This window comes from Betta splendens, chromosome 9 (assembly GCF_900634795.4).
Source record: "Betta splendens chromosome 9, fBetSpl5.4, whole genome shotgun sequence".
NCBI lineage: Eukaryota > Metazoa > Chordata > Actinopteri > Anabantiformes > Osphronemidae > Betta > Betta splendens.
In genome coordinates, this window is record NC_040889.2 from 14,680,809 (window position 1) to 14,691,435 (window position 10,627).

The window sequence follows — 10,627 nt, forward strand, 5'->3', positions numbered from 1 at the left end:
CAACGATACACCGGAAATCTCACCCTGTGTTCTTTGGGAGACTGGGAAGGCAGTTATGCGCGGTAGAATTATTTCATATTCATCACACAAGAAAAAAAAGGACATGTTACTTGAATTAGAATTAGAGCAAAAATAAAATCTCTAGAGATTAAATATGCAGCCTCTCCAACCAATGATGTCCTAGAAGACCTAAAGAATCTAAAGCTGAAATTAAATAATATAATTGATTGCAAAACTCAGTTTCAGATAGACCAATTACGCTGGGAGAACTTTGACCATGCTAATAAATGTGGTAAATTTCTAGCTAACCAATTAAAAAATAATAAAGAGAAACAAATCATCCATTCAATAACTAATAAGGAAGGCAACATTACTCGTGATCCCCATGAAATAAATGATACCTTTAAAAACTTTTACCAAGAGTTATATACGTCCCAAATAGATCCACCCACCTCAGCCATAGAGGCGTTTCTGAATAAACTAGAACTGCCAAAGCTAAATGAAGAACAATCTACAACTCTAGACTCATTGTTATCTTTGGCAGAACTACATGAAGCTCTGCAGGAGATGCCCAATAAAAAAGCTCCAGGACCAGATGGATTCCCAACTGAATTTTATAAAGAGTTCTGGTCCATGCTGGCACCCAGCTTTTACAAAATGTTAGCTGAAATTAAACAACAACATTCATTACCCACAAATATGAATTCTGCCTTCATAAGCCTGCTCCAAAAACCAGGAAAAGACCCTACACTCCCATCGAGTTATAGACCAATTTCACTAATAAATGTAGATCTAAAAATAGTGTGTAAAGCACTTGCTAGAAGATTAGAAAAAATCACTCCATATATAATTCACTCTGATCAAACAGGCTTCATTAAAGGTAGACAGTCAACAAACAATATGAACAGACTAATTAATTTAATTGATTATGTCACCATCCATAAACTAGAGACAGCCATCGTCTCCTTAGATGCAGAAAAAGCTTTCGATAGAGTAAACTGGAAGTTTCTTTTAGCCACTCTGCACAAATTCGGCATTGGGGAAACATTCATAGACTGGATCCAAATATTATACAACTCAGCAAACGCTGCAGTCAGAACAAACAACCAGATCTCACCAAGGTTTAATCTGCATAGAGGGACAAGACAGGGCTGCCCACTGTCCCCATCACTATTTGCAATATTTATTGAACCTCTAGCCGCAGCAATAAGACAGCATGAAGGAATTACTGGAATATCGACCAAATCAGTAAATCATAAAATAAGTTTATATGCTGACGATGTGTTACTGTTTCTCCTTGAGCCACAGACGTCTCTTCCTACAACTATCAGCCTCATAGATGAATTCGCAGGACTTTCAGAGTACTCTATTAACTGGACCAAATCTATAGTGCTACCACTTAACCTTAAGGTGACTAACATCTCCTCTACCACACTCCATTCAGGAAACATTAAATACTTGGGCATTGAATTGTCGTCTAGGCTATCAGAGCTTATTGATCTAAACTACAATCCATTATTAAAACAAATAGAAGCCAACCTCAAAAGATGGCAGTCCTTACCCATTTCACTTATGGGAAGAATTGCCACCATAAAAATGATGATCCTGCCAAAAATTAATTACATATTTTCAATGATTCCAACTCAGCCAGCCCAGGCGTGGTTTAAGACATTAGACTCCTACATCTCACAGTTTTTGTGGAAAACCAAGCCACCACGAATTAGTTTAAAAACTCTTCAAAAATCCAGATGCTGCGGCGGCCTAGAACTACCTAACTTCCACCACTATTTTCTTGCCAATAGACTGAACCATGTCCACAAATGGATAAAACCCATGCCAGCAGACTCCTCCTGGATAGACATTGAACAAACATTTTGTGGAAATATTAAAGTTGCAGATCTGCCCTTTATCAGCACCAAAATCAAACATCATAGTTGTTACCAGAACATTAGCATAAAAGCATCTCTGCAAGCCTGGTGGGAGTTTCTTAAAATTAATGGGTCTTCGCTTACTCTTTGCCAAAACACACCTCTCTGGAACAATCCAGACATCATACAAAACAAAAAGGCAATACACTTTCCAACTTGGCATATCAAAGGGATAACACATCTGAAACATGTTTTCACAAGAGACAAGTTTACCTCTTTTGAAGAACTAGTGTCTCACTATGAAATCACTAGTGCCAATTTCTTAGAATACCAACAACTAAAGTCAATACTTAATGCAAAAAGTAAGAATACTGCCATCCACATGCAACCACCACCAGTAATAGAGCGATTTATTGATATATCAGGGAAAAGGACAGTATCCAAAATCTATATCTTAATTTCCAATGTAGACCAGACAGTGAGCCTTCCGATCTCTAAATGGGAAGCTGATCTCAATATCACCACTAATTACACGTTCTGGAATAACATATGTTCTAATTTATTCAGAATGACAAAAAATACAAATTTACAACTAATACAATACAAAATTCTTCATAGAACTCACTATACAGGACAAAGGATGTTCCAAATGGGTCTCACAAACTCAAATATTTGCCCTCACTGTACAGATAACACAGCAGATAGATTCCTACATGCATTCTGGTCATGCTCACCTGTGCAGCAATTTTGGCAAAGAGTATGTGAACACCTGTCAACCAAGTTAAGCTGTCCAATCCCAGCAGCCCCTGCACTTTGTCTTCTAGGAGATCTAAGTGGGCTTGATCTAGAGATAAACTCATCACACACACTTCTTTCTGCCCTCTGTGTCGCAAAGAAAATCATCCTCATGAACTGGAAAACTAAAAAAAAATTAAGCATTACTCAATACCTGAACAGCTTGTTAGATTATACCACCTTAGACACATTGTCTGCTTCATCAAATCAATGACCAAAACTATACTCTGATTGATTCCATTTCCAGGTAAGGATGCGTGGGGCTCGGGTGCTGCGTCATGTCTGGCACAGTGGTGGGGGGGGTGACTGGTGGTTGGTGGTGCCTGCCTGCCTAAGAAACCGGGACGGGTTGGTGGACTCAGGGCTGGCCGCATGGGTCCCCTGCGGTGGGGGTGTGGTGGCTGCTGGGACCGGCGGCCCTGTGCCGGGGTGGGACCATTTTGAGGGTTGGCGTGTGCCTGTCTCCGGGGGGCCGGAGGCGGGCCTCCCTGCCGGTGTGCGGGGGCGGACCTGGGGGTGGAGACCTGGGTAACCTGCGTCCGGGGGACTCCCTCTGGGGGTGCCTGCCTGTGCCCGGAGGGGTGTCTCTCCCCTGGGGCGCTGCCCCTGCTCGGGTGGGGCGCTGCCTGCCCTAGCGGTCCGACGCCCTCTGGTAACTGCTCGGGCCTGTTGTAGGGGGGGTTGGCAGACTACTCAGGCTAGAACCTTCATTGGGCCCTGGGCGGAGGCTGGCCCTCAATGCACAACCGCAGAGTATGTGTGTGGGTTTGAGTGTCACACTACACGGGGCGAGCATGGGCATACTTGAGCGAGAGAATGGGTAAGTGTGAAAGAAGGGTGAGGATGGCTCTGGCTGTGCTGCGTGTGGCGCCTGGGCAGTAGTACTGCGGTCCCTGGGTCTCGGCTGTCCCTTCCTGGCTGGGGGTTGTGGGGGGTGGTGGGATAGGTAGCAGAGCCAGTCGGGAACCTGGCTCTGCGGACCCTGGTGCTCTGCTTCCCAACTACATTTCTCCGCATTCATCCACTTAGGTCTGCAAGGGGCGTCCTGCTGATGGAGGGACCAGGGCTACTGGGAAGTGGTTCCATCCCTTCCAAGTGGGATGCTCTGCAGTTTTAATTGCATTAGTCATACACACTTGTCCAGGAATCTGGGGGCTCCTTCCGGGGGGGCCAGTAGACTTCCCATTGATGGCTCTGTCTGCTGGACCCCCCGGAGAATTGGGTATCTCCCAAAGTTCCTCATACTTAGCTACATACACATACATTTAGGGCCGGGGGTGGGCTCTTTCACTGGGGCCTGGGGCTCAGGCCAGTTGTGGCCTCGGCCACTGGCCCTGATGGAGAGATCACCACCCAGTTTTAACTGCAAAAAGACATTTAGGGCGAGGGGGGGGCACTGTCCGGGGGACACACCGTCAGCCAGCGGTTGTGCTCCTGGAGGTGTCACCCACCTTCAGTGCACTTTAGTTCCACACACTCACGTCCAAGCTGGGTTGCAGGGTTCTGGGGTACCTATTTCTACTGCCCTCTGCCTCCCCCGGGTTGGGGGGGTTGGTCGGGGCTCGGGAGGAGCTGCGGTCCCTGCCTGGGGCCACATGGACGGCAGGCCGGAGACCTACCCTCCCCACGAATGTGATCAAGCGAATGGTGTGGGTGGGAGAATGTATCTGAGAGTGCATTGGTTCACGTATGATTGACTAGTTTGTTGTGAGAGAGTCTATGGTGTGTGTGTGTGTTGATGTGATGATGTGTGTTGCACATGTGGATGGGTGTATGCGTCTGTGTTTGTGTGAGTTGGTATGCGTGTGGTGCGGTTGAAGTGTGGGGGGTCCGGTTTTTCGCCCGGGGTACGATGATCGTCTGCCTGGGTGGTCTCTTTTCTGCTGACCCCACCAATTGCTGGCCTTGTGCTGCAGGCCGCTGTAGCGCCAGGGGATGAGGTCGGGCCGATGGGGTAGGCCCCGCTCCGCCCGTGTGGGGGTGGGGGGCTGGGGGCGGGCCCCACTCTGGGCGCGGGGGCATCTTCTGGCGGGCTCCCTACGGACCGTGGGTCCTCGGGCTCTACTCTTTCAGGCCGACCCTCCCGCCGGGGGGAGTGTTTGCCCCTGGTTCTCATGGGGCGGACAGCGTTGACCCCCGGTGGCCCACTCTGGCCTCGGGTGCTGTCTCTGTGGCTGCTGCAGCTCTGCCTGGGGGGCTCTGTGTGGGCGGCTTGGGTCGCAACACCTGCCCTCCTGGAACTGAAGGTGTGTGGGCTCCCTGGCTGCTAGGATTCCTTCCTCTGCTTGCTGGATGGGCGTAGTGGCGGAGCCCCTCACATCACCCTGGCTTCCACAAGTGGCATTGTTCATGCACCAACGTCTGCCTCACCCTTTGGGTGAATAATGATAAGCTACAGCCTTACTAACCTTGTAGTGGGACACTTTCCAAATCCAACTGTAAGTATTATTGATACTTATCACTACCGATATGAATAATGTGTGAATATGGAATTTGTGGTGTTGTATGTCATGACTTTTATTAAGTAGTATGGGATATGTATAATAATGCACATATGTATGTATATTGTATGTATATGTTTGTATTAGTATGTGCACATACCTTAGCACTATTATTGGTATTAGTATTAATCTCCAAGGTAAACCACAGTACAAAAATTGTTTAGTTATGAAGGTGTTAGCCTAAGGTACATCCATGCTTCTTATTTATTTATTTTTTTGCTCCGATTGTTTACTTAACAGATTTGCTTGGTTTCAGCAGCTGGTTGCACCCCTTAACCCCCCTCCCCCCCACCCTCCCGCCTACACACCCTAAAGCAGAAACCTAACCTGTCCACCAACACAGCAACATCACACACATTTTGGATTAGCTAAATAAACCATTAAATAAACCATAAATCAGGAAGAGTATATATATTCTATATATACTCTTCTTGTTAAAGCAAAGCTGTCCATCACAATATGGCATTCAGCGTAATATATGCTGCTTGCTTAACTGCTGGACAGAACAAAAAAAAAAAAAAAAAAAAAAAAAAAAAAAAAAAAGAGAACTGTGACATCGTGTCATCGTCAATCATCTGTTCTTCCTCGTTTTCCGCTGTTCCTTCCCCCGTTTCATCCAACCCGACACCCTGATCCCCCGCAGCTTCCGCTTCCTGTTTACTGTTTGTTTCGTTCAGCGCCTCTTCGCTGCGCTCCTCCCCCCCTGTTCTAGATGGACCTGCGGTGCAGTTTCCCTGCTCCGTGTCACCCTGCGTTTCGCTGCTCTGACTCCCACCAGCACCGACGTTCTCCTCAGCAGACTGCTGCTGACCACCTACGTCTTCTCGCTCCCCATTGCCATCATTCTGCTCCTCCGACTGTCTGTCCCTCGCTCTGTGCGGACAGGACGTCCGCTTATGTCCCACATCCCCGCACTCAAAGCACTTTAGGCTCCCCGAGCTCGCATAGACCGTGTAAAACCTCCGCCGAACGTGACTCTGAACGACACGTCCAGGTTTTGTCCGGGCTCGGTCAGGTACATGAGCGCCTGTCTCCGCAGCGACTGGACGTGCTGCAGCCTCTCGTCCTTGCATCCTAGCCGAACCACTCTGAACTTGCTAGCGAACTTCCCAAACCGAAGCAGTTCCTTCTCCAGCAGTTCGTCGGGAACGAACGGGGGAACGCCTGATACGGTGACTCTAGTGGCCGGTGCAAAAAGCGGCGACACGCTAACGAACTCATCGCCGAGCACAACGCCACTCTCCACCAGTTGGTGCACCATCCGCTCCTCCCTGATAAACGCCACCACCGCTCTGCTCATCCGTGATCCATACATTATATTAGAAAAGCCAACCTGTTCTCCGATCGCCAGGAGGACTTGTTCCACCGTGTAAGTGGGATTAGCCGCAACGCGAACCCCGTGTTTCAGCGACAGGGGAGGCGATCCCTCCCCTGGGAGGGACGCCATGACCACCTGCAAACAGCCGACTACCGCTCACACCTGATCCTCAAACAAGTTAGAAACAAGTTTAATTACCTTGTCACCGAAGAAAGAAACATAGAAAAGTATCCAGAAAGGTCCCGATCTCATTCACCAACTCAACACACTCCACACACTCCACACCTGTTCGAACTCTCGCGCTCTCACCACGCTCCCAGCATGCACCGCAGAGAAGAGAAGAGAAGAGAAGAGAAGAGAAGAGAAGAGAAGAGAAGAGAAGAGAAGAGAAGAGAAGAGAAGAGAAGAGAAGAGAAGAGAAGAGAAGAGAAGAGAAGAGAAGAGAAGAGAAGAGAAGAGACATTCCTTTTATTTGAGCCTTAACTGAAATAAATGTCATGTCATGTTTATATTTTATTTGCATATTTATTGTGTGTTTATAATTGTTTGATTGTCAATGCGGACCCGGAACAAAGTTTGTGTTCCGCCGGACATTTTTGCTGGTACACGAGTGAGAAGCATGTGGAGAGAAGTGAGGGTACAAGCAGGCAAGAAAGTGAAGGTTAAGCATTTATTTTGGGATTTTGATGATTCCTAACCATTCCCTCTGGGGTGTGCAGCCAGCGAGGTACGTTTATTTTGTGTTTGGTTTATGTTGTGCATTTATTTATAATTCTGTTTGTCTCTTTAAAATGTGATGTTTTACTGTACGTCATAGTTCGACGGTGGATTTGTTCGGACGTAAGGAGCAACAAGTGCTCAGAAGGAAAGAATAAATTCATCTGTGATGATAAAGAACTGCTTCATTGTCTCATTGGAGGGAGTGATAGTCGAACTCGTTTTGCAACAAGCCGAAGCGGACCTGCAAGACTCCCGACGCGTCGTCGACAAGCATCTCAGATAAGCTGTTATAAACGTTAAGGACAAGGACCGTAATCTAAGTTACCTTTGGACATTTAAGAGTAATCGTGATATTAGTATTTTGAAGTTCAGTGTTGTTATTGAAGGGTCGGTCAATTAAGTTCAATTAAGTGCCACAACTTGTTACCTTTTGTATGGTTTGTGAATTTGTGTTGTTTACCTTATGCAAAGGAAATATGTAGAAACCATAACTTGCTAATTCTTCGCGGTTGTTTTAACAGTGCTAATTTAATCCTGGTAAATTCTATTTTGACTGTTACGTAGTTTCTAAGATGTCTCAGGCAAGCAAAGACACTGAGAGTGCATTAGCTGGTCTAGAGCAAGAGGTAGACCAGTCAGATGTTCCTTAACCAACAACACTATCTAAAGAGCCTCAAAGGAGTGAAAGACCTCGAACATTAACTGAAAAGGGAAAAGAACTTCAGAAGGAAAAGCTAGAAGTTCTTCTGCTACGCTTTGACAGTATTTATGAAAGATGGAGAGCTCTGACCAAGGTTGCTAAGAAATCTGTAATGAGTCAAGATCCCAGTGAAATTCTACAGGAACACATTAGCAGCGTTCAGAAAGAGGCATCAGAGCTGAACAATATTTATGATGACTACAGAAGAATTGATAGTCCAGCTCATGACATGCGTCGTAAGATGGACAACTGTACATCAATTACTGAAGTAGTGGTTCAGAACGCTCAGTTGCAAATTCAAGGAAGAGAAGAGCAGATTATTTGGCCCAATGCAAAGTCAGTATTTGCATCTTCCATATCCAGTGTTTCACCACCTGCTTCAAGTCGTTCTAAGATTAATTCTTTGCGCTCTGATACATCTTCAATCAAAAGACAAGAAGCTGCTGCTGAGTATGCAGCCACACAAGCTGTCTTATGGCTGAGCAAGAGTCATATCAAGAAAAACTACAAAACCTTGAGGTTGAAGAGAAGTTGATCATTGCAGAACAAGAAGCAGCTGCATTAGCTTGTCATCTGCAAGCGGAAAAGAAAGAAACAGAGCGTAGAATAGAAAGGGAGAAACGAAAATCCGCTCTCCAAAGGAAACAACAAGAGGAGAACGCCGCAAGAAGGAGGTCAGTAGAAAACTTAAAAAGAGAACTTGAGCGTTTGGAGGAATTGAAAAGGCTGAATGCAGCCAAGGCAAAACTTCAGGTTTATGATGAACACGAGAATGATCAGGTTAAGGGTTTTGCAGCAAATAGCGCAGAACTTCCTATTGTCATGCAGACTGTCAGTCAGATTAAGCAAGAACCACAACCACCAAGAGTTGTGTTCTCTAATAGTAGTCCAACACAAAATGAAACAGGAGCACTTGTGAAGGTTTTGGCTGAGGCTATGTCAGCAAACAGGCTCCCCATTCCAGAACCTACCGTCTTTTGTGGAGATCCACTTAGGTTTGTTCATTGGAAGGCATCTTTCGAGACTCTGATTGAGCAGAAAAACATTCCAACCTCAGAGAAGATCTTCTTCCTTCAGAGATATGTTGGAGCAGCAGTACGAGAGGCTTTGGAAGGTTACTTTCTAATTGGTTCAGAAGAGTCATATGAAGCAGCTTGGAAGTTGCTCAGTGAACGATATGGACATCCATTTGTAATTGCAAAGGCTTTCAGAGACAAATTATATTCCTGGCCAAAGGTAGCTGCAAAGGAAAGTGCTGAGTTAAGGAAATTTGTGGACTTCTTGCGCAGTTGTGAATGTGCTATGGCTCACAATGAAAGTCTAAATGTCCTTGAAGATGGACTTGAGAACCAGAAGCTGGCAGCTAAATTACCCGACTGGTTAAGCACCAGATGGAACAGAAAGGCCACTGAATATCAATTGGAGCATGGGAGATTCCCGAAGTTCAGTTATTTTGTGACATTCCTTTCATTAGAGGCCAGTATTGCTTGCAATCCTATTACATCTTATCAATCATTACGGCAGACTGAATCTGATAAGGTGAGGATTAAAAATCAGACATTAGTAACTCCTAAAACCCAGACCATAGGTTCCAAAATATTCACAACCAATACCAGTGAGAGAAACAGAGTCACCTGTCTGTTCTGTGAGAAAGTAGGACATGGTGTACAAAAGTGTTTCAAATTACTGGACAAGGCAGTTGCTGACAGAGTCAAATTCATTTGAAGTGAAAATCTATGCTTCGGCTGTTTGAGCATTGGCCATCAGTCTAAGAAATGTACCAATCGGATGGTCTGTGAAGTCTGCTCAAAACGTCACCCCACGTGTTTACACGAAGATCGCTCAAACCGTGAACAAGGAGCAAAGAGAGAACAATTCAAAGGAAGAGTTAGCACTAAAGAATCAGCACAACCAAGTGTCAGTAACGAAAGCACGTCCAACAGAGTTGTACAAGATGGTAACAGTGTACAGACTTCAGCCATAGTCCCGGTGTATGTGTCTTCACCAAAGGATCCAAACAAGGAAGTTCTTGTTTATGCTCTGTTAGATTCACAGAGTGATTCTTCATTTATTCTTGAGGAAGTAGCAGATGTTCTAAACATGGACACAGAACAAGTCAGACTGAAATTGTCTACAATGTCATCTAAAGGGACAATTGTAGTTTGTAAAAGACTCAATAGTCTACAGATAAGAGGACTAGACTCCTCTAAGAAAGTTACAGTGCCAACAGCTTATACTCGGGAGTTCATTCCTGCCAATCGGACTCATATTCCAACTCCAGAGACAGCTCAGGCATGGCCGCACTTGGAACATCTTGCAGCACACATGGCTCCACAGAAGGACTGTGCAATTGGTCTCCTAATAGGTTATAATTGCCCACAAGCATTATTACCTAGAGAAGTTGTATGTGGAGAAGAAAACCAACCTTTTGCACAGAAGACTGACCTAGGTTGGAGCATAGTGAGCTATGTTGCACCGTTCGAGCACCATGGTGATGATATTGGAATAAGTCATTGCATCATTGTAAAGAGAGTGATGCCAGAATCCACACCTACAGCTAAACTTAAGAGTGAAGTTCACTATGTGTGTAAGACTCAAATCAAGGAATTGACCACTCCAGACAATGTAATTAAGATCCTAGAATCTGATTTCAGTGAAAGAGATGTGGAGGAAGCAATACTTTCTCAGGAAGATTTCCACTTCTTGACCAAGCTGAAGGAGGGAA

General features: G+C 45.5%; 1 long non-coding RNA gene across 1 annotated transcript; it reads left to right on the top strand.

Moving 5' to 3' along the window:
• The first annotated feature begins 7,032 nt into the window (after positions 1 to 7,032).
• Positions 7,033 to 7,379, top strand: LOC121202514 (uncharacterized). The gene is made up of 2 exons (XR_005898195.2): positions 7,033 to 7,209; positions 7,300 to 7,379. It is a non-coding gene; the product is annotated as an uncharacterized LOC121202514 (long non-coding RNA).
• Positions 7,380 to 10,627: the final 3,248 nt, after the last annotated feature.